The following is a 22,590-nucleotide window of genomic DNA, read 5'->3' on the forward strand; positions in this document are numbered from 1 at the left end:
AGTGGCAAACCATTTCTGATCAACTCTTCTCGGCCAAATGGCTCAAGATCAAGTGTAGTGTCTGTTCTTATTAGTTTAATATCTGATACGTCCCCTATTTGGGGACCATATATTAAATGGATTTTTGGAACAGGGAGCTGGAAATGGAGCTTGCTTTGTCGCACGGAACCTTCACGGGGATGGAGGGTGTGGTTATGCAGATTCAAAACGCGTTGCGCACAGCTTGAACACATGCACACCGCAGAACTGTCATCGATAGAGCATCCAGAGTTTCTGGAAATGTCTTCCCTGCGGCGATCTTTTGCTACGTCTCCACAGTGGATGTCGGTTGTAGGCCTTGGTGCGGCCCAAGTGGCAAACCATTTCTGATCATCTCTTCTCGGCCAAATGGCTCAAGATCAAGCGTAGTGTCTGTTCTTATTAGTTTAATATCTGATGCGTCCCCTATTTGGGGACCATATATTAAATGGATTTTTGGAACAGGGAGCTGGAAATGGAGCTTGCTTTGTCACACGGAACCTTCACGGGGATGGAGGGTGTGGTTAGGCAGATTCAAAATGCGTTGCGCACAGCTTGAACACATGCACACCGCAGAACTGTCGTCGACAGAGCATCCAGAGTTTCTGGAAATGTCTTCCCTGCGGCGATCTTTTGCTACATCTCCACAGTGGATGTCGGTTGTAGGCCTTGGTGCGGCCCAAGTGGCAAACCATTTCTGATCATCTCTTCTCGGCCAAATGGCTCAAGATCAAGCGTAGTGTCTGTTCTTATCTGATACGTCCCCTATTTGGGGACCATATATTAAATGGATTTTTGGAACAGGGAGCTGGAAATGGAGCTTGATCTGTCACACAGAACCTTCACGGGGATGGAGGGTGTGGTTATGCAGATTCAAAACGCGTTGCGCACAGCTTGAACACATGCACACCGCAGAACTGTCGTCGACAGAGCATCCAGAGTTTCTGGAAATGTCTTCCCTGCGGCAATCTTTTGCTACGTCTCCACAGTGGGTGTCGGTTGTAGGCCTTGGTGCGGCCCAAGTGGCAAACCATTTCTGATCATCTCTTCTCGGCCAAATGGCTCAAGATCAAGCGTAGTGCCTGTTCTTATTAATTTAATATCTGATACGTCCCCTATTTGGGGACCATATATTAAATGGATTTTTGGAACAGGGAGCTGGAAATGGAGCTTGCTTTGTCACACGGAACCTTCATGGGGATGGAGGGTGTGGTTATGCAGATTCAAAACGCGTTGCGCACAGCTTGAACACATGCACACCGCAGAACTGTCATCGATAGAGCATCCAGAGTTTCTGGAAATGTCTTCCCTGCGGCAATCTTTTGCTACATCTCCACAGTGGGTGTCGGTTGTAGGTCTTGGTGCGGCCCAAGTGGCAAACCATTTCTGATCATCTCTTCTCGGCCAAATGGCTCAAGATCAAGCGTAGTGCCTGTTCTTATTAGTTTAATATCTGATACATCCCCTATTTGGGGACCATATATTAAATGGATTTTTGGAACAGGGAGCTGGAAATGGAGCTTGCTTTGTCACACGGAACCTTCATGGGGATGGAGGGTGTGGTTATGCAGATTCAAAACGCGTTGCGCACAGCTTGAACACATGCACACCGCAGAACTGTCATCGATAGAGCATCCAGAGTTTCTGGAAATGTCTTCCCTGCGGCAATCTTTTGCTACATCTCCACAGTGGGTGTCGGTTGTAGGTCTTGGTGCGGCCCAAGTGGCAAACCATTTCTGATCATCTCTTCTCGGCCAAATGGCTCAAGATCAAGCGTAGTGCCTGTTCTTATTAGTTTAATATCTGATACGTCCCCTATTTGGGGACCATATATTAAATGGATTTTTGGAACAGGGAGCTGGAAATGGAGCTTGCTTTGTCACACGGAACCTTCATGGGGATGGAGGGTGTGGTTATGTAGATTCAAAACGCGTTGCGCACAGCTTGAACACATGCACACCGCAGAACTGTCATCGACAGAGCATCCAGAGTTTCTGGAAATGTCTTCCCTGCGGCAATCTTTTGCTACGTCTCCACAGTGGGTGTCGGTTGTAGGCCTTGGTGCGGCCCGTGGCAAACCATTTCTGATCATCTCTTCTCGGCCAAATGGCTCAAGATCAAGCGTAGTGTCTGTTCTTATTAGTTTAATATCTGATTGGTCCCCTATTTGGGGACCATATATTAAATGGATTTTTGGAACAGGGAGCTGGAAATGGAGCTTGCTTTGTCACACTTAACCTTCACAGGGATGGAGGGTGTGGTTATGCAGATTCAAAACGCGTTGCGCACAGCTTGAACACATGCACACCGCAGAACTGTCATCGATAGAGCATCCAGAGTTTCTGGAAATGTCTTCCCTGCGGCGATCTTTTGCTACATCTCCACAGTGGATGTCGGTTGTAGGCCTTGGTGCGGCCCAAGTGGCAAACCATTTCTGATCATCTCTTCTCGGCCAAATGGCTCAAGATCAAGCGTAGTGTCTGTTCTTATTAGTTTAATATCTGATACGTCCCCTATTTGGGGACCATATATTAAATGGATTTTTGGAACAGGGAGCTGGAAATGGAGCTTGATCTGTCACACGGAACCTTCACGGGGATGGAGGGTGTGGTTATGCAGATTCAAAACGCGTTGCGCACAGCTTGAACACATGCACACCGCAGAACTGTCGTCGACAGAGCATCCAGAGTTTCTGGAAATGTCTTCCCTGCGGCAATCTTTTGCTACGTCTCCACAGTGGGTGTCGGTTGTAGGCCTTGGTGCGGCCCAAGTGGCAAACCATTTCTGATCATCTCTTCTCGGCCAAATGGCTCAAGATCAAGCGTAGTGTCTGTTCTTATTAGTTTAATATCTGATACGTCCCCTATTTGGGGACCATATATTAAATGGATTTTTGGAACAGGGAGCTGGAAATGGAGCTTGCTTTGTCGCACGGAACCTTCACGGGGATGGAGGGTGTGGTTATGCAGATTCAAAACGCGTTGCGCAGAGCTTGAACACATGCACACCGCAGAACTGTCATCGACAGAGCATCCAGAGTTTCTGGAAATGTCTTCCCTGCGGCAATCTTTTGCTACGTCTCCACAGTGGGTGTCGGTTGTAGGCCTTGGTGCGGCCCAAGTGGCAAACCATTTCTGATCATCTCTTCTCGGCCAAATGGCTCAAGATCAAGCGTAGTGTCTGTTCTTATTAGTTTAATATCTGATACGTCCCCTATTTGGGGACCATATATTAAATGGATTTTTGGAACAGGGAGCTGGAAATGGAGCTTGCTTTGTCACACAGAACCTTCACGGGGATGGAGGGTGTGGTTATGCAGATTCAAAACGCGTTGCGCACAGCTTGAACACATGCACACCGCAGAACTGTCATCGACAGAGCATCCAGAGTTTCTGGAAATGTCTTCCCTGCGGCAATCTTTTGCTACGTCTCCACAGTGGGTGTCGGTTGTAGGCCTTGGTGCGGCCCAAGTGGCAAACCATTTCTGATCATCTCTTCTCGGCCAAATGGCTCAAGATCAAGCGTAGTGTCTGTTCTTATTAGTTTAATATCTGTTACGTCCCCTATTTGGGGACCATATATTAAATGGATTTTTGGAACAGGGAGCTGGAAATGGAGCTTGCTTTGTCACACGGAACCTTCACGGGGATGGAGGGTGTGGTTATGCAGATTCAAAACGCGTTGCGCACAGCTTGAACACATGCACACCGCAGAACTGTCATCAACAGAGCATCCAGAGTTTCTGGAAATGTCTTCCCTGCGGCAATCTTTTGCTACGTCTTAACAGTGGGTGTCGGTTGTAGGCCTTGGTGCGGCCCAAGTGGCAAACCATTTCTGATCATCTCTTCTCGGCCAAATGGATCAAGATCAAGCGTAGTGTCTGGTTCTTATTAGTTTAATATCTGATACGTCCCCTATTTGGGGACCATGTATTAAATGGATTTTTGGAACAGGGAGCTGGAAATGGAGCTTGCTTTGTCACACGGAACCTTCACGGGGATGGAGGGTGTGGTTATGCAGATTCAAAACGCGTTGCGCACAGCTTGAACACATGCACACCGCAGAACTGTCATCGACAGAGCATCCAGAGTTTCTGGAAATGTCTTCCCTGCGGCAATCTTTTGCTACGTCTCCACAGTGGGTGTCGGTTGTAGGCCTTGGTGCGGCCCAAGTGGCAAACCATTTCTGATCATCTCTTCTCGGCCAAATGGCTCAAGATCAAGCGTAGTGTCTGTTCTTATTAGTTTAATATCTGATACGTCCCCTATTTGGGGACCATATATTAAATGGATTTTTGGAACAGGGAGCTGGAAATGGAGCTTGCTTTGTCACACGGAACCTTCACGGGGATGGAGGGTGTGGTTATGCAGATTCAAAACGCGTTGCGCACAGCTTGAACACATGCACACCGCAGAACTGTCATCAACAGAGCATCCAGAGTTTCTGGAAATGTCTTCCCTGCGGCAATCTTTTGCTACGTCTCCACAGTGGGTGTCGGTTGTAGGCCTTGGTGCGGCCCAAGTGGCAAACCATTTCTGATCATCTCTTCTCGGCCAAATGGCTCAAGATCAAGCGTAGTGTCTGTTCTTATTAGTTTAATATCTGATACGTCCCCTATTTGGGGACCATGTATTAAATGGATTTTTGGAACAGGGAGCTGGAAATGGAGCTTGCTTTGTCACACGGAACCTTCACGGGGATGGAGGGTGTGGTTATGCAGATTCAAAACGCGTTGCGCACAGCTTGAACACATGCACACCGCAGAACTGTCATCAACAGAGCATCCAGAGTTTCTGGAAATGTCTTCCCTGCGGCAATCTTTTGCTACGTCTCCACAGTGGGTGTCGGTTGTAGGCCTTGGTGCGGCCCAAGTGGCAAACCATTTCTGATCATCTCTTCTCGGCCAAATGGCTCAAGATCAAGCGTAGTGTCTGTTCTTATTAGTTTAATATCTGATACGTCCCCTATTTGGGGACCATATATTAAATGGATTTTTGGAACAGGGAGCTGGAAATGGAGCTTGCTTTGTCACACGGAACCTTCACGGGGATGGAGGGTGTGGTTATGCAGATTCAAAACGCGTTGCGCACAGCTTGAACACATGCACACCGCAGAACTGTCATCAACAGAGCATCCAGAGTTTCTGGAAATGTCTTCCCTGCGGCAATCTTTTGCTACGTCTCCACAGTGGGTGTCGGTTGTAGGCCTTGGTGCGGCCCAAGTGGCAAACCATTTCTGATCATCTCTTCTCGGCCAAATGGCTCAAGATCAAGCGTAGTGTCTGTTCTTATTAGTTTAATATCTGATACGTCCCCTATTTGGGGACCATATATTAAATGGATTTTTGGAACAGGGAGCTGGAAATGGAGCTTGCTTTGTCGCACGGAACCTTCACGGGGATGGAGGGTGTGGTTATGCAGATTCAAAACGCGTTGCGCACAGCTTGAACACATGCACACCGCAGAACTGTCATCGACAGAGCATCCAGAGTTTCTGGAAATGTCTTCCCTGCGGCAATCTTTTGCTACGTCTCCACAGTGGATGTCGGTTGTAGGCCTTGGTGCGGTCCAAGTGGCAAACCATTTCTGATCATCTCTTCTCGGCCAAATGGCTCAAGATCAAGCGTAGTGTCTGTTCTTATTAGTTTAATATCTGATGCGTCCCCTATTTGGGGACCATATATTAAATGGATTTTTGGAACAGGGAGCTGGAAATGGAGCTTGCTTTGTCACACGGAACCTTCACGGGGATGGAGGGTGTGGTTAGGCAGATTCAAAATGCGTTGCGCACAGCTTGAACACATGCACACCGCAGAACTGTCGTCGACAGAGCATCCAGAGTTTCTGGAAATGTCTTCCCTGCGGCGATCTTTTGCTACATCTCCACAGTGGATGTCGGTTGTAGGCCTTGGTGCGGCCCAAGTGGCAAACCATTTCTGATCATCTCTTCTCGGCCAAATGGCTCAAGATCAAGCGTAGTGTCTGTTCTTATTAGTTTAATATCTGATACGTCCCCTATTTGGGGACCATATATTAAATGGATTTTTGGAACAGGGAGCTGGAAATGGAGCTTGATCTGTCACACGGAACCTTCACGGGGATGGAGGGTGTGGTTATGCAGATTCAAAACGCGTTGCGCACAGCTTGAACACATGCACACCGCAGAACTGTCGTCGACAGAGCATCCAGAGTTTCTGGAAATGTCTTCCCTGCGGCAATCTTTTGCTACGTCTCCACAGTGGGTGTCGGTTGTAGGCCTTGGTGCGGCCCAAGTGGCAAACCATTTCTGATCATCTCTTCTCGGCCAAATGGCTCAAGATCAAGCGTAGTGCCTGTTCTTATTAATTTAATATCTGATACGTCCCCTATTTGGGGACCATATATTAAATGGATTTTTGGAACAGGGAGCTGGAAATGGAGCTTGCTTTGTCACACGGAACCTTCACGGGGATGGAGGGTGTGGTTAGGCAGATTCAAAATGCGTTGCGCACAGCTTGAACACATGCACACCGCAGAACTGTCATCGATAGAGCATCCAGAGTTTCTGGAAATGTCTTCCCTGCGGCAATCTTTTGCTACATCTCCACAGTGGGTGTCGGTTGTAGGCCTTGGTGCGGCCCAAGTGGCAAACCATTTCTGATCATCTCTTCTCGGCCAAATGCCTCAAGATCAAGCGTAGTGCCTGTTCTTATTAGTTTAATATCTGATACGTCCCCTATTTGGGGACCATATATTAAATGGATTTTTGGAACAGGGAGCTGGAAATGGAGCTTGATCTGTCACACGGAACCTTCACGGGGATGGAGGGTGTGGTTATGCAGATTCAAAACGCGTTGCGCACAGCTTGAACACATGCACACCGCAGAACTGTCATCGACAGAGCATCCAGAGTTTCTGGAAATGTCTTCCCTGCGGCAATCTTTTGCTACGTCTCCACAGTGGGTGTCGGTTGTAGGCCTTGGTGCGGCCCGTGGCAAACCATTTCTGATCATCTCTTCTCGGCCAAATGGCTCAAGATCAAGCGTAGTGTCTGTTCTTATTAGTTTAATATCTGATTGGTCCCCTATTTGGGGACCATATATTAAATGGATTTTTGGAACAGGGAGCTGGAAATGGAGCTTGCTTTGTCACACTTAACCTTCACAGGGATGGAGGGTGTGGTTATGCAGATTCAAAACGCGTTGCGCACAGCTTGAACACATGCACACCGCAGAACTGTCATCGATAGAGCATCCAGAGTTTCTGGAAATGTCTTCCCTGCGGCGATCTTTTGCTACATCTCCACAGTGGATGTCGGTTGTAGGCCTTGGTGCGGCCCAAGTGGCAAACCATTTCTGATCATCTCTTCTCGGCCAAATGGCTCAAGATCAAGCGTAGTGTCTGTTCTTATTAGTTTAATATCTGATACGTCCCCTATTTGGGGACCATATATTAAATGGATTTTTGGAACAGGGAGCTGGAAATGGAGCTTGATCTGTCACACGGAACCTTCACGGGGATGGAGGGTGTGGTTATGCAGATTCAAAACGCGTTGCGCACAGCTTGAACACATGCACACCGCAGAACTGTCGTCGACAGAGCATCCAGAGTTTCTGGAAATGTCTTCCCTGCGGCAATCTTTTGCTACGTCTCCACAGTGGGTGTCGGTTGTAGGCCTTGGTGCGGCCCAAGTGGCAAACCATTTCTGATCATCTCTTCTCGGCCAAATGGCTCAAGATCAAGCGTAGTGCCTGTTCTTATTAATTTAATATCTGATACGTCCCCTATTTGGGGACCATATATTAAATGGATTTTTGGAACAGGGAGCTGGAAATGGAGCTTGCTTTGTCACACGGAACCTTCATGGGGATGGAGGGTGTGGTTATGCAGATTCAAAACGCGTTGCGCACAGCTTGAACACATGCACACCGCAGAACTGTCATCGATAGAGCATCCAGAGTTTCTGGAAATGTCTTCCCTGCGGCAATCTTTTGCTACATCTCCACAGTGGGTGTCGGTTGTAGGTCTTGGTGCGGCCCAAGTGGCAAACCATTTCTGATCATCTCTTCTCGGCCAAATGGCTCAAGATCAAGCGTAGTGCCTGTTCTTATTAGTTTAATATCTGATACGTCCCCTATTTGGGGACCATATATTAAATGGATTTTTGGAACAGGGAGCTGGAAATGGAGCTTGCTTTGTCACACTTAACCTTCACAGGGATGGAGGGTGTGGTTATGCAGATTCAAAACGCGTTGCGCACAGCTTGAACACATGCACACCGCAGAACTGTCATCGACAGAGCATCCAGAGTTTCTGGAAATGTCTTCCCTGCGGCAATCTTTTGCTACGTCTCCACAGTGGGTGTCGGTTGTAGGCCTTGGTGCGGCCCATGGCAAACCATTTCTGATCATCTCTTCTCGGCCAAATGGCTCAAGATCAAGCGTAGTGTCTGTTCTTATTAGTTTAATATCTGATTGGTCCCCTATTTGGGGACCATATATTAAATGGATTTTTGGAACAGGGAGCTGGAAATGGAGCTTGCTTTGTCACACTTAACCTTCACAGGGATGGAGGGTGTGGTTATGCAGATTCAAAACGCGTTGCGCACAGCTTGAACACATGCACACCGCAGAACTGTCATCGACAGAGCATCCAGAGTTTCTGGAAATGTCTTCCCTGCGGCAATCTTTTGCTACGTCTCCACAGTGGGTGTCGGTTGTAGGCCTTGGTGCGGCCCATGGCAAACCATTTCTGATCATCTCTTCTCGGCCAAATGGCTCAAGATCAAGCGTAGTGTCTGTTCTTATTAGTTTAATATCTGATTGGTCCCCTATTTGGGGACCATATATTAAATGGATTTTTGGAACAGGGAGCTGGAAATGGAGCTTGCTTTGTCACACTTAACCTTCACAGGGATGGAGGGTGTGGTTATGCAGATTCAAAACGCGTTGCGCACAGCTTGAACACATGCACACCGCAGAACTGTCATCGATAGAGCATCCAGAGTTTCTGGAAATGTCTTCCCTGCGGCGATCTTTTGCTACATCTCCACAGTGGATGTCGGTTGTAGGCCTTGGTGCGGCCCAAGTGGCAAACCATTTCTGATCATCTCTTCTCGGCCAAATGGCTCAAGATCAAGCGTAGTGTCTGTTCTTATTAGTTTAATATCTGATACGTCCCCTATTTGGGGACCATATATTAAATGGATTTTTGGAACAGGGAGCTGGAAATGGAGCTTGATCTGTCACACGGAACCTTCACGGGGATGGAGGGTGTGGTTATGCAGATTCAAAACGCGTTGCGCACAGCTTGAACACATGCACACCGCAGAACTGTCGTCGACAGAGCATCCAGAGTTTCTGGAAATGTCTTCCCTGCGGCAATCTTTTGCTACGTCTCCACAGTGGGTGTCGGTTTTAGGCCTTGGTGCGGCCCAAGTGGCAAACCATTTCTGATCATCTCTTCTCGGCCAAATGGCTCAAGATCAAGCGTAGTGCCTGTTCTTATTAATTTAATATCTGATACGTCCCCTATTTGGGGACCATATATTAAATGGATTTTTGGAACAGGGAGCTGGAAATGGAGCTTGCTTTGTCACACGGAACCTTCACGGGGATGGAGGGTGTGGTTATGCAGATTCAAAACGCGTTGCGCACAGCTTGAACACATGCACACCGCAGAACTGTCATCGACAGAGCATCCAGAGTTTCTGGAAATGTCTTCCCTGCGGCAATCTTTTGCTACGTCTCCACAGTGGGTGTCGGTTGTAGGCCTTGGTGCGGCCCAAGTGGCAAATCATTTCTGATTATCTCTTCTCGGCCAAATGGCTCAAGATCAAGCGTAGTGTCTGTTCTTATTAGTTTAATATCTGATACGTCCCCTATTTGGGGACCATATATTAAATGGATTTTTGGAACAGGGAGCTGGAAATGGAGCTTGCTTTGTCGCACGGAACCATCACGGGGGTGGAGGGTGTGGTTATGCAGATTCAAAACGCGTTTCGCACAGCTTGAACACATGCACACCGCAGAACTGTCATCGACAGATCATCCAGAGTTTCTGGAAATGTCTTCCCTGGGGCAATCTTTTGCTACGTCTCCACAGTGGGTGTCGGTTGTAGGCCTTGGTGCGGCCCAAGTGGCAAACCATTTCTGATCATCTCTTCTCGGCCAAATGGCTCAAGATCAAGTGTAGTGTCTGTTCTTATTAGTTTAATATCTGATACGTCCCCTATTTGGGGACCATATATTAAATGGATTTTTGGAACAGGGAGCTGGAAATGGAGCTTGCTTTGTCGCACGGAACCTTCACGGGGATGGAGGGTGTGGTTATGCAGATTCAAAACGCGTTGCGCACAGCTTGAACACATGCACACCGCAGAACTGTCATCGATAGAGCATCCAGAGTTTCTGGAAATGTCTTCCCTGCGGCAATCTTTTGCTACGTCTCACAGTGGATGTCGGTTGTAGGCCTTGGTGCGGCCCAAGTGGCAAACCATTTCTGATCATCTCTTCTCGGCCAAATGGCTCAAGATCAAGCGTAGTGTCTGTTCTTATTAGTTTAATATCTGATAAGTCCCCTATTTGGGGACCATATATTAAATGGATTTTTGGAACAGGGAGCTGGAAATGGAGCTTGCTTTGTCACACGGAACCTTCACGGGGATGGAGGGTGTGGTTATGCAGATTCAAAACGCGTTGCGCACAGCTTGAACACATGCACACCGCAGAACTGTCATCGACAGAGCATCCAGAGTTTCTGGAAATGTCTTCCCTGCGGCAATCTTTTGCTACGTCTCCACAGTGGGTGTCGGTTGTAGGCCTTGGTGCGGCCCAAGTGGCAAATCATTTCTGATCATCTCTTCTCGGCCAAATGGCTCAAGATCAAGCGTAGTGTCTGTTCTTATTAGTTTAATATCTGATACGTCCCCTATTTGGGGACCATATATTAAATGGATTTTTGGAACAGGGAGCTGGAAATGGAGCTTGCTTTGTCGCACGGAACCATCACGGGGGTGGAGGGTGTGGTTATGCAGATTCAAAACGCGTTTCACACAGCTTGAACACATGCACACCGCAGAACTGTCATCGACAGATCATCCAGAGTTTCTGGAAATGTCTTCCCTGCGGCAATCTTTTGCTACGTCTCCACAGTGGGTGTCGGTTGTAGGCCTTGGTGCGGCCCAAGTGGCAAACCATTTCTGATCATCTCTTCTTGGCCAAATGGCTCAAGATCAAGCGTAGTGTCTGTTCTTATTAGTTTAATATCTGATACGTCCCCTATTTGGGGACCATATATTAAATGGATTTTTGGAACAGGGAGCTGGAAATGGAGCTTGCTTTGTCACACGGAACCTTCACGGGGATGGAGGGTGTGGTTATGCAGATTCAAAACGCGTTGCGCACAGCTTGAACACATGCACACCGCAGAACTGTCATCGACAGAGCATCCAGAGTTTCTGGAAATGTCTTCCCTGCGGCAATCTTTTGCTACGTCTCCACAGTGGGTGTCGGTTGTAGGCCTTGGTGCGGCCCAAGTGGCAAACCATTTCTGATCAACTCTTCTCGGCCAAATGGCTCAAGATCAAGTGTAGTGTCTGTCCTTATTAGTTTAATATCTGATACGTCCCCTATTTGGGGACCATATATTAAATGGATTTTTGGAACAGGGAGCTGGAAATGGAGCTTGCTTTGTCGCACGGAACCTTCACGGGGATGGAGGGTGTGGTTATGCAGATTCAAAACGCGTTGCGCAGAGCTTGAACACATGCACACCGCAGAACTGTCATCGACAGAGCATCCAGAGTTTCTGGAAATGTCTTCCCTGCGGCAATCTTTTGCTACGTCTCCACAGTGGGTGTCGGTTGTAGGCCTTGGTGCGGCCCAAGTGGCAAACCATTTCTGATCATCTCTTCTCGGCCAAATGGCTCAAGATCAAGCGTAGTGTCTGTTCTTATTAGTTTAATATCTGATACGTCCCCTATTTGGGGACCATATATTAAATGGATTTTTGGAACAGGGAGCTGGAAATGGAGCTTGCTTTGTCACACGGAACCTTCACGGGGATGGAGGGTGTGGTTATGCAGATTCAAAACGCGTTGCGCACAGCTTGAACACATGCACACCGCAGAACTGTCATCGACAGAGCATCCAGAGTTTCTGGAAATGTCTTCCCTGCGGCAATCTTTTGCTACGTCTCCACAGTGGGTGTCGGTTGTAGGCCTTGGTGCGGCCCAAGTGGCAAACCATTTCTGATCATCTCTTCTCGGCCAAATGGCTCAAGATCAAGCGTAGTGTCTGTTCTTATTAGTTTAATATCTGTTACGTCCCCTATTTGGGGACCATATATTAAATGGATTTTTGGAACAGGGAGCTGGAAATGGAGCTTGCTTTGTCACACGGAACCTTCACGGGGATGGAGGGTGTGGTTATGCAGATTCAAAACGCGTTGCGCACAGCTTGAACACATGCACACCGCAGAACTGTCATCAACAGAGCATCCAGAGTTTCTGGAAATGTCTTCCCTGCGGCAATCTTTTGCTACGTCTTAACAGTGGGTGTCGGTTGTAGGCCTTGGTGCGGCCCAAGTGGCAAACCATTTCTGATCATCTCTTCTCGGCCAAATGGATCAAGATCAAGCGTAGTGTCTGGTTCTTATTAGTTTAATATCTGATACGTCCCCTATTTGGGGACCATGTATTAAATGGATTTTTGGAACAGGGAGCTGGAAATGGAGCTTGCTTTGTCACACGGAACCTTCACGGGGATGGAGGGTGTGGTTATGCAGATTCAAAACGCGTTGCGCACAGCTTGAACACATGCACACCGCAGAACTGTCATCGACAGAGCATCCAGAGTTTCTGGAAATGTCTTCCCTGCGGCAATCTTTTGCTACGTCTCCACAGTGGGTGTCGGTTGTAGGCCTTGGTGCGGCCCAAGTGGCAAATCATTTCTGATCATCTCTTCTCGGCCAAATGGCTCAAGATCAAGCGTAGTGTCTGTTCTTATTAGTTTAATATCTGATACGTCCCCTATTTGGGGACCATATATTAAATGGATTTTTGGAACAGGGAGCTGGAAATGGAGCTTGCTTTGTCGCACGGAACCATCACGGGGGTGGAGGGTGTGGTTATGCAGATTCAAAACGCGTTTCACACAGCTTGAACACATGCACACCGCAGAACTGTCATCGACAGATCATCCAGAGTTTCTGGAAATGTCTTCCCTGCGGCAATCTTTTGCTACGTCTCCACAGTGGGTGTCGGTTGTAGGCCTTGGTGCGGCCCAAGTGGCAAACCATTTCTGATCATCTCTTCTTGGCCAAATGGCTCAAGATCAAGCGTAGTGTCTGTTCTTATTAGTTTAATATCTGATACGTCCCCTATTTGGGGACCATATATTAAATGGATTTTTGGAACAGGGAGCTGGAAATGGAGCTTGCTTTGTCACACGGAACCTTCACGGGGATGGAGGGTGTGGTTATGCAGATTCAAAACGCGTTGCGCACAGCTTGAACACATGCACACCGCAGAACTGTCATCGACAGAGCATCCAGAGTTTCTGGAAATGTCTTCCCTGCGGCAATCTTTTGCTACGTCTCCACAGTGGGTGTCGGTTGTAGGCCTTGGTGCGGCCCAAGTGGCAAACCATTTCTGATCATCTCTTCTTGGCCAAATGGCTCAAGATCAAGCGTAGTGTCTGTTCTTATTAGTTTAATATCTGATGCGTCCCCTATTTGGGGACCATATATTAAATGGATTTTTGGAACAGGGAGCTGGAAATGGAGCTTGCTTTGTCACACGGAACCTTCACGGGGATGGAGGGTGTGGTTAGGCAGATTCAAAATGCGTTGCGCACAGCTTGAACACATGCACACCGCAGAACTGTCGTCGACAGAGCATCCAGAGTTTCTGGAAATGTCTTCCCTGCGGCGATCTTTTGCTACATCTCCACAGTGGATGTCGGTTGTAGGCCTTGGTGCGGCCCAAGTGGCAAACCATTTCTGATCATCTCTTCTCGGCCAAATGGCTCAAGATCAAGCGTAGTGTCTGTTCTTATTAGTTTAATATCTGATACGTCCCCTATTTGGGGACCATATATTAAATGGATTTTTGGAACAGGGAGCTGGAAATGGAGCTTGATCTGTCACACGGAACCTTCACGGGGATGGAGGGTGTGGTTATGCAGATTCAAAACGCGTTGCGCACAGCTTGAACACATGCACACCGCAGAACTGTCGTCGACAGAGCATCCAGAGTTTCTGGAAATGTATTCCCTGCGGCAATCTTTTGCTACGTCTCCACAGTGGGTGTCGGTTGTAGGCCTTGGTGCGGCCCAAGTGGCAAACCATTTCTGATCATCTCTTCTCGGCCAAATGGCTCAAGATCAAGCGTAGTGCCTGTTCTTATTAATTTAATATCTGATACGTCCCCTATTTGGGGACCATATATTAAATGGATTTTTGGAACAGGGAGCTGGAAATGGAGCTTGCTTTGTCACACGGAACCTTCATGGGGATGGAGGGTGTGGTTATGCAGATTCAAAACGCGTTGCGCACAGCTTGAACACATGCACACCGCAGAACTGTCATCGATAGAGCATCCAGAGTTTCTGGAAATGTCTTCCCTGCGGCAATCTTTTGCTACATCTCCACAGTGGGTGTCGGTTGTAGGTCTTGGTGCGGCCCAAGTGGCAAACCATTTCTGATCATCTCTTCTCGGCCAAATGGCTCAAGATCAAGCGTAGTGCCTGTTCTTATTAGTTTAATATCTGATACATCCCCTATTTGGGGACCATATATTAAATGGATTTTTGGAACAGGGAGCTGGAAATGGAGCTTGCTTTGTCACACGGAACCTTCATGGGGATGGAGGGTGTGGTTATGCAGATTCAAAACGCGTTGCGCACAGCTTGAACACATGCACACCGCAGAACTGTCATCGATAGAGCATCCAGAGTTTCTGGAAATGTCTTCCCTGCGGCAATCTTTTGCTACATCTCCACAGTGGGTGTCGGTTGTAGGTCTTGGTGCGGCCCAAGTGGCAAACCATTTCTGATCATCTCTTCTCGGCCAAATGGCTCAAGATCAAGCGTAGTGCCTGTTCTTATTAGTTTAATATCTGATACGTCCCCTATTTGGGGACCATATATTAAATGGATTTTTGGAACAGGGAGCTGGAAATGGAGCTTGCTTTGTCACACGGAACCTTCATGGGGATGGAGGGTGTGGTTATGCAGATTCAAAACGCGTTGCGCACAGCTTGAACACATGCACACCGCAGAACTGTCATCGACAGAGCATCCAGAGTTTCTGGAAATGTCTTCCCTGCGGCAATCTTTTGCTACGTCTCCACAGTGGGTGTCGGTTGTAGGCCTTGGTGCGGCCCGTGGCAAACCATTTCTGATCATCTCTTCTCGGCCAAATGGCTCAAGATCAAGCGTAGTGTCTGTTCTTATTAGTTTAATATCTGATTGGTCCCCTATTTGGGGACCATATATTAAATGGATTTTTGGAACAGGGAGCTGGAAATGGAGCTTGCTTTGTCACACTTAACCTTCACAGGGATGGAGGGTGTGGTTATGCAGATTCAAAACGCGTTGCGCACAGCTTGAACACATGCACACCGCAGAACTGTCATCGATAGAGCATCCAGAGTTTCTGGAAATGTCTTCCCTGCGGCGATCTTTTGCTACATCTCCACAGTGGATGTCGGTTGTAGGCCTTGGTGCGGCCCAAGTGGCAAACCATTTCTGATCATCTCTTCTCGGCCAAATGGCTCAAGATCAAGCGTAGTGTCTGTTCTTATTAGTTTAATATCTGATACGTCCCCTATTTGGGGACCATATATTAAATGGATTTTTGGAACAGGGAGCTGGAAATGGAGCTTGATCTGTCACACGGAACCTTCACGGGGATGGAGGGTGTGGTTATGCAGATTCAAAACGCGTTGCGCACAGCTTGAACACATGCACACCGCAGAACTGTCGTCGACAGAGCATCCAGAGTTTCTGGAAATGTCTTCCCTGCGGCAATCTTTTGCTACGTCTCCACAGTGGGTGTCGGTTGTAGGCCTTGGTGCGGCCCAAGTGGCAAACCATTTCTGATCATCTCTTCTCGGCCAAATGGCTCAAGATCAAGCGTAGTGCCTGTTCTTATTAATTTAATATCTGATACGTCCCCTATTTGGGGACCATATATTAAATGGATTTTTGGAACAGGGAGCTGGAAATGGAGCTTGCTTTGTCACACGGAACCTTCACGGGGATGGAGGGTGTGGTTATGCAGATTCAAAACGCGTTGCGCACAGCTTGAACACATGCACACCGCAGAACTGTCATCGACAGAGCATCCAGAGTTTCTGGAAATGTCTTCCCTGCGGCAATCTTTTGCTACGTCTCCACAGTGGGTGTCGGTTGTAGGCCTTGGTGCGGCCCAAGTGGCAAATCATTTCTGATCATCTCTTCTCGGCCAAATGGCTCAAGATCAAGCGTAGTGTCTGTTCTTATTAGTTTAATATCTGATACGTCCCCTATTTGGGGACCATATATTAAATGGATTTTTGGAACAGGGAGCTGGAAATGGAGCTTGCTTTGTCGCACGGAACCATCACGGGGGTGGAGGGTGTGGTTATGCAGATTCAAAACGCGTTTCGCACAGCTTGAACACATGCACACCGCAGAACTGTCATCGACAGATCATCCAGAGTTTCTGGAAATGTCTTCCCTGCGGCAATCTTTTGCTACGTCTCCACAGTGGGTGTCGGTTGTAGGCCTTGGTGCGGCCCAAGTGGCAAACCATTTCTGATCATCTCTTCTCGGCCAAATGGCTCAAGATCAAGTGTGGTGTCTGTTCTTATTAGTTTAATATCTGATACGTCCCCTATTTGGGGACCATATATTAAATGGATTTTTGGAACAGGGAGCTGGAAATGGAGCTTGCTTTGTCGCACGGAACCTTCACGGGGATGGAGGGTGTGGTTATGCAGATTCAAAACGCGTTGCGCACAGCTTGAACACATGCACACCGCAGAACTGTCATCGATAGAGCATCCAGAGTTTCTGGAAATGTCTTCCCTGCGGCAATCTTTTGCTACGTCTCACAGTGGATGTCGGTTGTAGGCCTTGGTGCGGCCCAAGTGGCAAACCATTTCTGATCATCTCTTCTCGGCCAAATGGCTCAAGATCAAGCGTAGTGTCTGTTCTTATTAGTTTAATATCTGATACGTCCCCTATTTGGGGACCATATATTAAATGGATTTTTGGAACAGGGAGCTGGAAATGGAGCTTGCTTTGTCACACGGAACCTTCACGGGGATGGAGGGTGTGGTTATGCAGATTCAAAACGCGTTGCGCACAGCTTGAACACATGCACACCGCAGAACTGTCATCGACAGAGCATCCAGAGTTTCTGGAAATGTCTTCCCTGCGGCAATCTTTTGCTACGTCTCCACAGTGGGTGTCGGTTGTAGGCCTTGGTGCGGCCCAAGTGGCAAATCATTTCTGATCATCTCTTCTCGGCCAAATGGCTCAAGATCAAGCGTAGTGTCTGTTCTTATTAGTTTAATATCTGATACGTCCCCTATTTGGGGACCATATATTAAATGGATTTTTGGAACAGGGAGCTGGAAATGGAGCTTGCTTTGTCGCACGGAACCATCACGGGGGTGGAGGGTGTGGTTATGCAGATTCAAAACGCGTTTCACACAGCTTGAACACATGCACACCGCAGAACTGTCATCGACAGATCATCCAGAGTTTCTGGAAATGTCTTCCCTGCGGCAATCTTTTGCTACGTCTCCACAGTGGGTGTCGGTTGTAGGCCTTGGTGCGGCCCAAGTGGCAAACCATTTCTGATCATCTCTTCTTGGCCAAATGGCTCAAGATCAAGCGTAGTGTCTGTTCTTATTAGTTTAATATCTGATACGTCCCCTATTTGGGGACCATATATTAAATGGATTTTTGGAACAGGGAGCTGGAAATGGAGCTTGCTTTGTCACACGGAACCTTCACGGGGATGGAGGGTGTGGTTATGCAGATTCAAAACGCGTTGCGCACAGCTTGAACACATGCACACCGCAGAACTGTCATCGACAGAGCATCCAGAGTTTCTGGAAATGTCTTCCCTGCGGCAATCTTTTGCTACGTCTCCACAGTGGGTGTCGGTTGTAGGCCTTGGTGCGGCCCAAGTGGCAAACCATTTCTGATCAACTCTTCTCGGCCAAATGGCTCAAGATCAAGTGTAGTGTCTGTCCTTATTAGTTTAATATCTGATACGTCCCCTATTTGGGGACCATATATTAAATGGATTTTTGGAACAGGGAGCTGGAAATGGAGCTTGCTTTGTCGCACGGAACCTTCACGGGGATGGAGGGTGTGGTTATGCAGATTCAAAACGCGTTGCGCAGAGCTTGAACACATGCACACCGCAGAACTGTCATCGACAGAGCATCCAGAGTTTCTGGAAATGTCTTCCCTGCGGCAATCTTTTGCTACGTCTCCACAGTGGGTGTCGGTTGTAGGCCTTGGTGCGGCCCAAGTGGCAAACCATTTCTGATCATCTCTTCTCGGCCAAATGGCTCAAGATCAAGCGTAGTGTCTGTTCTTATTAGTTTAATATCTGATACGTCCCCTATTTGGGGACCATATATTAAATGGATTTTTGGAACAGGGAGCTGGAAATGGAGCTTGCTTTGTCACACGGAACCTTCACGGGGATGGAGGGTGTGGTTATGCAGATTCAAAACGCGTTGCGCACAGCTTGAACACATGCACACCGCAGAACTGTCATCGACAGAGCATCCAGAGTTTCTGGAAATGTCTTCCCTGCGGCAATCTTTTGCTACGTCTCCACAGTGGGTGTCGGTTGTAGGCCTTGGTGCGGCCCAAGTGGCAAACCATTTCTGATCATCTCTTCTCGGCCAAATGGCTCAAGATCAAGCGTAGTGTCTGTTCTTATTAGTTTAATATCTGTTACGTCCCCTATTTGGGGACCATATATTAAATGGATTTTTGGAACAGGGAGCTGGAAATGGAGCTTGCTTTGTCACACGGAACCTTCACGGGGATGGAGGGTGTGGTTATGCAGATTCAAAACGCGTTGCGCACAGCTTGAACACATGCACACCGCAGAACTGTCATCGACAGAGCATCCAGAGTTTCTGGAAATGTCTTCCCTGCGGCAATCTTTTGCTACGTCTCCACAGTGGGTGTCGGTTGTAGGCCTTGGTGCGGCCCAAGTGGCAAACCATTTCTGATCATCTCTTCTCGGCCAAATGGCTCAAGATCAAGCGTAGTGTCTGTTCTTATTAGTTTAATATCTGATACGTCCCCTATTTGGGGACCATATATTAAATGGATTTTTGGAACAGGGAGCTGGAAATGGAGCTTGCTTTGTCGCACGGAACCTTCACGGGGGTGGAGGGTGTGGTTATGCAGATTCAAAATGCGTTTCGCACAGCTTGAACACATGCACACCGCAGAACTGTCATCGACAGATCATCCAGAGTTTCTGGAAATGTCTTCCCTGCGGCAATCTTTTGCTACGTCTCCACAGTGGGTGTCGGTTGTAGGCCTTGGTGCGGCCCAAGTGGCAAACCATTTCTGATCATCTCTTCTCGGCCAAATGGCTCAAGATCAAGCGTAGTGTCTGTTCTTATTAGTTTAATATCTGATACGTCCCCTATTTGGGGACCATATATTAAATGGATTTTTGGAACAGGGAGCTGGAAATGGAGCTTGCTTTGTCACACGGAACCTTCACGGGGATGGAGGGTGTGGTTATGCAGATTCAAAACGCGTTGCGCACAGCTTGAACACATGCACACCGCAGAACTGTCATCAACAGAGCATCCAGAGTTTCTGGAAATGTCTTCCCTGCGGCAATCTTTTGCTACGTCTCCACAGTGGGTGTCGGTTGTAGGCCTTGGTGCGGCCCAAGTGGCAAACCATTTCTGATCAACTCTTCTCGGCCAAATGGCTCAAGATCAAGTGTAGTGCCTGTTCTTATTAGTTTAATATCTGATACGTCCCCTATTTGGGGACCATATATTAAATGGATTTTTGGAACAGGGAGCTGGAAATGGAGCTTGCTTTGTCGCACGGAACCTTCACGGGGATGGAGGGTGTGGTTATGCAGATTCAAAATGCGTTGCGCACAGCTTGAACACATGCACACCGCAGAACTGTCATCGATAGAGCATCCAGAGTTTCTGGAAATGTCTTCCCTGCGGCAATCTTTTGCTACGTCTCACAGTGGATGTCGGTTGTAGGCCTTGGTGCGGCCCAAGTGGCAAACCATTTCTGATCATCTCTTCTCGGCCAAATGGCTCAAGATCAAGCGTAGTGTCTGTTCTTATTAGTTTAATATCTGATACGTCCCCTATTTGGGGACCATATATTAAATGGATTTTTGGAACAGGGAGCTGGAAATGGAGCTTGCTTTGTCACACGGAACCTTCACGGGGATGGAGGGTGTGGTTATGCAGATTCAAAACGCGTTGCGCACAGCTTGAACACATGCACACCGCAGAACTGTCATCGACAGAGCATCCAGAGTTTCTGGAAATGTCTTCCCTGCGGCAATCTTTTGCTACGTCTCCACAGTGGGTGTCGGTTGTAGGCCTTGGTGCGGCCCAAGTGGCAAACCATTTCTGATCATCTCTTCTCGGCCAAATGGCTCAAGATCAAGCGTAGTGTCTGTTCTTATTAGTTTAATATCTGATACGTCCCCTATTTGGGGACCATATATTAAATGGATTTTTGGAACAGGGAGCTGGAAATGGAGCTTGCTTTGTCACACGGAACCTTCACGGGGATGGAGGGTGTGGTTATGCAGATTCAAAACGCGTTGCGCACAGCTTGAACACATGCACACCGCAGAACTGTCATCGACAGAGCATCCAGAGTTTCTGGAAATGTCTTCCCTGCGGCAATCTTTTGCTACGTCTCCACAGTGGGTGTCGGTTGTAGGCCTTGGTGCGGCCCAAGTGGCAAATCATTTCTGATCATCTCTTCTCGGCCAAATGGCTCAAGATCAAGCGTAGTGTCTGTTCTTATTAGTTTAATATCTGATACGTCCCCTATTTGGGGACCATATATTAAATGGATTTTTGGAACAGGGAGCTGGAAATGGAGCTTGCTTTGTCGCACGGAACCATCACGGGGGTGGAGGGTGTGGTTATGGAGATTCAAAACGCGTTTCACACAGCTTGAACACATGCACACCGCAGAACTGTCATCGACAGATCATCCAGAGTTTCTGGAAATGTCTTCCCTGCGGCAATCTTTTGCTACGTCTCCACAGTGGGTGTCGGTTGTAGGCCTTGGTGCGGCCCAAGTGGCAAACCATTTCTGATCATCTCTTCTTGGCCAAATGGCTCAAGATCAAGCGTAGTGTCTGTTCTTATTAGTTTAATATCTGATACGTCCCCTATTTGGGGACCATATATTAAATGGATTTTTGGAACAGGGAGCTGGAAATGGAGCTTGCTTTGTCACACGGAACCTTCACGGGGATGGAGGGTGTGGTTATGCAGATTCAAAACGCGTTGCGCACAGCTTGAACACATGCACACCGCAGAACTGTCATCGACAGAGCATCCAGAGTTTCTGGAAATGTCTTCCCTGCGGCAATCTTTTGCTACGTCTCCACAGTGGGTGTCGGTTGTAGGCCTTGGTGCGGCCCAAGTGGCAAACCATTTCTGATCAACTCTTCTCGGCCAAATGGCTCAAGATCAAGTGTAGTGTCTGTCCTTATTAGTTTAATATCTGATACGTCCCCTATTTGGGGACCATATATTAAATGGATTTTTGGAACAGGGAGCTGGAAATGGAGCTTGCTTTGTCGCACGGAACCTTCACGGGGATGGAGGGTGTGGTTATGCAGATTCAAAACGCGTTGCGCAGAGCTTGAACACATGCACACCGCAGAACTGTCATCGACAGAGCATCCAGAGTTTCTGGAAATGTCTTCCCTGTGGCAATCTTTTGCTACGTCTCCACAGTGGGTGTCGGTTGTAGGCCTTGGTGCGGCCCAAGTGGCAAACCATTTCTGATCATCTCTTCTCGGCCAAATGGCTCAAGATCAAGCGTAGTGTCTGTTCTTATTAGTTTAATATCTGATACGTCCCCTATTTGGGGACCATATATTAAATGGATTTTTGGAACAGGGAGCTGGAAATGGAGCTTGCTTTGTCACACGGAACCTTCACGGGGATGGAGGGTGTGGTTATGCAGATTCAAAACGCGTTGCGCACAGCTTGAACACATGCACACCGCAGAACTGTCATCGACAGAGCATCCAGAGTTTCTGGAAATGTCTTCCCTGCGGCAATCTTTTGCTACGTCTCCACAGTGGGTGTCGGTTGTAGGCCTTGGTGCGGCCCAAGTGGCAAACCATTTCTGATCATCTCTTCTCGGCCAAATGGCTCAAGATCAAGCGTAGTGTCTGTTCATATTAGTTTAATATCTGTTACGTCCCCTATTTGGGGACCATATATTAAATGGATTTTTGGAACAGGGAGCTGGAAATGGAGCTTGCTTTGTCACACGGAACCTTCACGGGGATGGAGGGTGTGGTTATGCAGATTCAAAACGCG

At 48.0% G+C, this 22,590-nt stretch overlaps 65 pseudogenes; all 65 read left to right on the forward strand.

Moving 5' to 3' along the window:
- The first annotated feature begins 21 nt into the window (after positions 1-21).
- On the forward strand, positions 22-195 carry LOC143791550 (U2 spliceosomal RNA; annotated as a pseudogene).
- A 176-nt stretch (positions 196-371) lies between these two features.
- Positions 372-545, forward strand: LOC143791580 (U2 spliceosomal RNA; annotated as a pseudogene).
- A 176-nt stretch (positions 546-721) lies between these two features.
- Positions 722-862, forward strand: LOC143792098 (U2 spliceosomal RNA; annotated as a pseudogene).
- Positions 863-1,060: 198 nt separating this feature from the next.
- Positions 1,061-1,234, forward strand: LOC143791887 (U2 spliceosomal RNA; annotated as a pseudogene).
- Positions 1,235-1,410: 176 nt separating this feature from the next.
- LOC143791816 (U2 spliceosomal RNA) lies at positions 1,411-1,584 on the forward strand (annotated as a pseudogene).
- A 176-nt stretch (positions 1,585-1,760) lies between these two features.
- LOC143791477 (U2 spliceosomal RNA) lies at positions 1,761-1,934 on the forward strand (annotated as a pseudogene).
- Positions 1,935-2,108: 174 nt separating this feature from the next.
- LOC143791501 (U2 spliceosomal RNA) lies at positions 2,109-2,282 on the forward strand (annotated as a pseudogene).
- Positions 2,283-2,458: 176 nt separating this feature from the next.
- Positions 2,459-2,610, forward strand: LOC143791628 (U2 spliceosomal RNA; annotated as a pseudogene).
- A 198-nt stretch (positions 2,611-2,808) lies between these two features.
- Positions 2,809-2,982, forward strand: LOC143792131 (U2 spliceosomal RNA; annotated as a pseudogene).
- A 176-nt stretch (positions 2,983-3,158) lies between these two features.
- LOC143792226 (U2 spliceosomal RNA) lies at positions 3,159-3,332 on the forward strand (annotated as a pseudogene).
- Positions 3,333-3,508: 176 nt separating this feature from the next.
- Positions 3,509-3,682, forward strand: LOC143791738 (U2 spliceosomal RNA; annotated as a pseudogene).
- Positions 3,683-3,858: 176 nt separating this feature from the next.
- On the forward strand, positions 3,859-4,033 carry LOC143792056 (U2 spliceosomal RNA; annotated as a pseudogene).
- Positions 4,034-4,209: 176 nt separating this feature from the next.
- On the forward strand, positions 4,210-4,383 carry LOC143792265 (U2 spliceosomal RNA; annotated as a pseudogene).
- A 176-nt stretch (positions 4,384-4,559) lies between these two features.
- LOC143791442 (U2 spliceosomal RNA) lies at positions 4,560-4,733 on the forward strand (annotated as a pseudogene).
- Positions 4,734-4,909: 176 nt separating this feature from the next.
- Positions 4,910-5,083, forward strand: LOC143792266 (U2 spliceosomal RNA; annotated as a pseudogene).
- A 176-nt stretch (positions 5,084-5,259) lies between these two features.
- Positions 5,260-5,433, forward strand: LOC143792117 (U2 spliceosomal RNA; annotated as a pseudogene).
- A 176-nt stretch (positions 5,434-5,609) lies between these two features.
- LOC143791581 (U2 spliceosomal RNA) lies at positions 5,610-5,783 on the forward strand (annotated as a pseudogene).
- A 176-nt stretch (positions 5,784-5,959) lies between these two features.
- Positions 5,960-6,111, forward strand: LOC143791629 (U2 spliceosomal RNA; annotated as a pseudogene).
- Positions 6,112-6,309: 198 nt separating this feature from the next.
- On the forward strand, positions 6,310-6,483 carry LOC143791971 (U2 spliceosomal RNA; annotated as a pseudogene).
- A 176-nt stretch (positions 6,484-6,659) lies between these two features.
- LOC143792039 (U2 spliceosomal RNA) lies at positions 6,660-6,811 on the forward strand (annotated as a pseudogene).
- Positions 6,812-7,007: 196 nt separating this feature from the next.
- Positions 7,008-7,181, forward strand: LOC143791502 (U2 spliceosomal RNA; annotated as a pseudogene).
- A 176-nt stretch (positions 7,182-7,357) lies between these two features.
- On the forward strand, positions 7,358-7,509 carry LOC143791630 (U2 spliceosomal RNA; annotated as a pseudogene).
- A 198-nt stretch (positions 7,510-7,707) lies between these two features.
- Positions 7,708-7,881, forward strand: LOC143791888 (U2 spliceosomal RNA; annotated as a pseudogene).
- Positions 7,882-8,057: 176 nt separating this feature from the next.
- On the forward strand, positions 8,058-8,231 carry LOC143792159 (U2 spliceosomal RNA; annotated as a pseudogene).
- Positions 8,232-8,405: 174 nt separating this feature from the next.
- On the forward strand, positions 8,406-8,579 carry LOC143791504 (U2 spliceosomal RNA; annotated as a pseudogene).
- A 174-nt stretch (positions 8,580-8,753) lies between these two features.
- Positions 8,754-8,927, forward strand: LOC143791505 (U2 spliceosomal RNA; annotated as a pseudogene).
- Positions 8,928-9,103: 176 nt separating this feature from the next.
- On the forward strand, positions 9,104-9,255 carry LOC143791631 (U2 spliceosomal RNA; annotated as a pseudogene).
- A 198-nt stretch (positions 9,256-9,453) lies between these two features.
- LOC143791942 (U2 spliceosomal RNA) lies at positions 9,454-9,627 on the forward strand (annotated as a pseudogene).
- Positions 9,628-9,803: 176 nt separating this feature from the next.
- Positions 9,804-10,015, forward strand: LOC143792520 (U2 spliceosomal RNA; annotated as a pseudogene).
- Positions 10,016-10,153: 138 nt separating this feature from the next.
- On the forward strand, positions 10,154-10,327 carry LOC143792115 (U2 spliceosomal RNA; annotated as a pseudogene).
- A 175-nt stretch (positions 10,328-10,502) lies between these two features.
- On the forward strand, positions 10,503-10,676 carry LOC143791360 (U2 spliceosomal RNA; annotated as a pseudogene).
- A 176-nt stretch (positions 10,677-10,852) lies between these two features.
- On the forward strand, positions 10,853-11,064 carry LOC143792171 (U2 spliceosomal RNA; annotated as a pseudogene).
- A 138-nt stretch (positions 11,065-11,202) lies between these two features.
- Positions 11,203-11,376, forward strand: LOC143791310 (U2 spliceosomal RNA; annotated as a pseudogene).
- Positions 11,377-11,552: 176 nt separating this feature from the next.
- Positions 11,553-11,726, forward strand: LOC143791382 (U2 spliceosomal RNA; annotated as a pseudogene).
- Positions 11,727-11,902: 176 nt separating this feature from the next.
- Positions 11,903-12,076, forward strand: LOC143792268 (U2 spliceosomal RNA; annotated as a pseudogene).
- A 176-nt stretch (positions 12,077-12,252) lies between these two features.
- On the forward strand, positions 12,253-12,426 carry LOC143791739 (U2 spliceosomal RNA; annotated as a pseudogene).
- A 176-nt stretch (positions 12,427-12,602) lies between these two features.
- Positions 12,603-12,777, forward strand: LOC143792057 (U2 spliceosomal RNA; annotated as a pseudogene).
- Positions 12,778-12,953: 176 nt separating this feature from the next.
- LOC143792172 (U2 spliceosomal RNA) lies at positions 12,954-13,165 on the forward strand (annotated as a pseudogene).
- Positions 13,166-13,303: 138 nt separating this feature from the next.
- On the forward strand, positions 13,304-13,477 carry LOC143791311 (U2 spliceosomal RNA; annotated as a pseudogene).
- A 176-nt stretch (positions 13,478-13,653) lies between these two features.
- Positions 13,654-13,827, forward strand: LOC143791607 (U2 spliceosomal RNA; annotated as a pseudogene).
- Positions 13,828-14,003: 176 nt separating this feature from the next.
- LOC143791632 (U2 spliceosomal RNA) lies at positions 14,004-14,155 on the forward strand (annotated as a pseudogene).
- Positions 14,156-14,353: 198 nt separating this feature from the next.
- On the forward strand, positions 14,354-14,527 carry LOC143791889 (U2 spliceosomal RNA; annotated as a pseudogene).
- Positions 14,528-14,703: 176 nt separating this feature from the next.
- On the forward strand, positions 14,704-14,877 carry LOC143791818 (U2 spliceosomal RNA; annotated as a pseudogene).
- Positions 14,878-15,053: 176 nt separating this feature from the next.
- Positions 15,054-15,227, forward strand: LOC143791466 (U2 spliceosomal RNA; annotated as a pseudogene).
- A 174-nt stretch (positions 15,228-15,401) lies between these two features.
- On the forward strand, positions 15,402-15,575 carry LOC143791506 (U2 spliceosomal RNA; annotated as a pseudogene).
- Positions 15,576-15,751: 176 nt separating this feature from the next.
- On the forward strand, positions 15,752-15,903 carry LOC143791633 (U2 spliceosomal RNA; annotated as a pseudogene).
- A 198-nt stretch (positions 15,904-16,101) lies between these two features.
- Positions 16,102-16,275, forward strand: LOC143791943 (U2 spliceosomal RNA; annotated as a pseudogene).
- A 176-nt stretch (positions 16,276-16,451) lies between these two features.
- LOC143792521 (U2 spliceosomal RNA) lies at positions 16,452-16,663 on the forward strand (annotated as a pseudogene).
- Positions 16,664-16,801: 138 nt separating this feature from the next.
- Positions 16,802-16,975, forward strand: LOC143792229 (U2 spliceosomal RNA; annotated as a pseudogene).
- Positions 16,976-17,150: 175 nt separating this feature from the next.
- LOC143792269 (U2 spliceosomal RNA) lies at positions 17,151-17,324 on the forward strand (annotated as a pseudogene).
- A 176-nt stretch (positions 17,325-17,500) lies between these two features.
- Positions 17,501-17,712, forward strand: LOC143792173 (U2 spliceosomal RNA; annotated as a pseudogene).
- Positions 17,713-17,850: 138 nt separating this feature from the next.
- On the forward strand, positions 17,851-18,024 carry LOC143791313 (U2 spliceosomal RNA; annotated as a pseudogene).
- A 176-nt stretch (positions 18,025-18,200) lies between these two features.
- LOC143791383 (U2 spliceosomal RNA) lies at positions 18,201-18,374 on the forward strand (annotated as a pseudogene).
- Positions 18,375-18,550: 176 nt separating this feature from the next.
- LOC143792270 (U2 spliceosomal RNA) lies at positions 18,551-18,724 on the forward strand (annotated as a pseudogene).
- Positions 18,725-18,900: 176 nt separating this feature from the next.
- On the forward strand, positions 18,901-19,074 carry LOC143791740 (U2 spliceosomal RNA; annotated as a pseudogene).
- Positions 19,075-19,250: 176 nt separating this feature from the next.
- LOC143791781 (U2 spliceosomal RNA) lies at positions 19,251-19,424 on the forward strand (annotated as a pseudogene).
- A 176-nt stretch (positions 19,425-19,600) lies between these two features.
- LOC143792271 (U2 spliceosomal RNA) lies at positions 19,601-19,774 on the forward strand (annotated as a pseudogene).
- A 176-nt stretch (positions 19,775-19,950) lies between these two features.
- Positions 19,951-20,124, forward strand: LOC143791297 (U2 spliceosomal RNA; annotated as a pseudogene).
- A 175-nt stretch (positions 20,125-20,299) lies between these two features.
- LOC143792272 (U2 spliceosomal RNA) lies at positions 20,300-20,473 on the forward strand (annotated as a pseudogene).
- Positions 20,474-20,649: 176 nt separating this feature from the next.
- LOC143792273 (U2 spliceosomal RNA) lies at positions 20,650-20,823 on the forward strand (annotated as a pseudogene).
- A 176-nt stretch (positions 20,824-20,999) lies between these two features.
- LOC143792214 (U2 spliceosomal RNA) lies at positions 21,000-21,211 on the forward strand (annotated as a pseudogene).
- A 138-nt stretch (positions 21,212-21,349) lies between these two features.
- LOC143791314 (U2 spliceosomal RNA) lies at positions 21,350-21,523 on the forward strand (annotated as a pseudogene).
- A 176-nt stretch (positions 21,524-21,699) lies between these two features.
- LOC143791384 (U2 spliceosomal RNA) lies at positions 21,700-21,873 on the forward strand (annotated as a pseudogene).
- Positions 21,874-22,049: 176 nt separating this feature from the next.
- LOC143792274 (U2 spliceosomal RNA) lies at positions 22,050-22,223 on the forward strand (annotated as a pseudogene).
- A 176-nt stretch (positions 22,224-22,399) lies between these two features.
- Positions 22,400-22,573, forward strand: LOC143792016 (U2 spliceosomal RNA; annotated as a pseudogene).
- The last annotated feature ends 17 nt before the right edge of the window (positions 22,574-22,590 follow it).

This window comes from Ranitomeya variabilis, unplaced genomic scaffold (genome assembly GCF_051348905.1).
Source record: "Ranitomeya variabilis isolate aRanVar5 unplaced genomic scaffold, aRanVar5.hap1 Scaffold_69, whole genome shotgun sequence".
NCBI lineage: Eukaryota > Metazoa > Chordata > Amphibia > Anura > Dendrobatidae > Ranitomeya > Ranitomeya variabilis.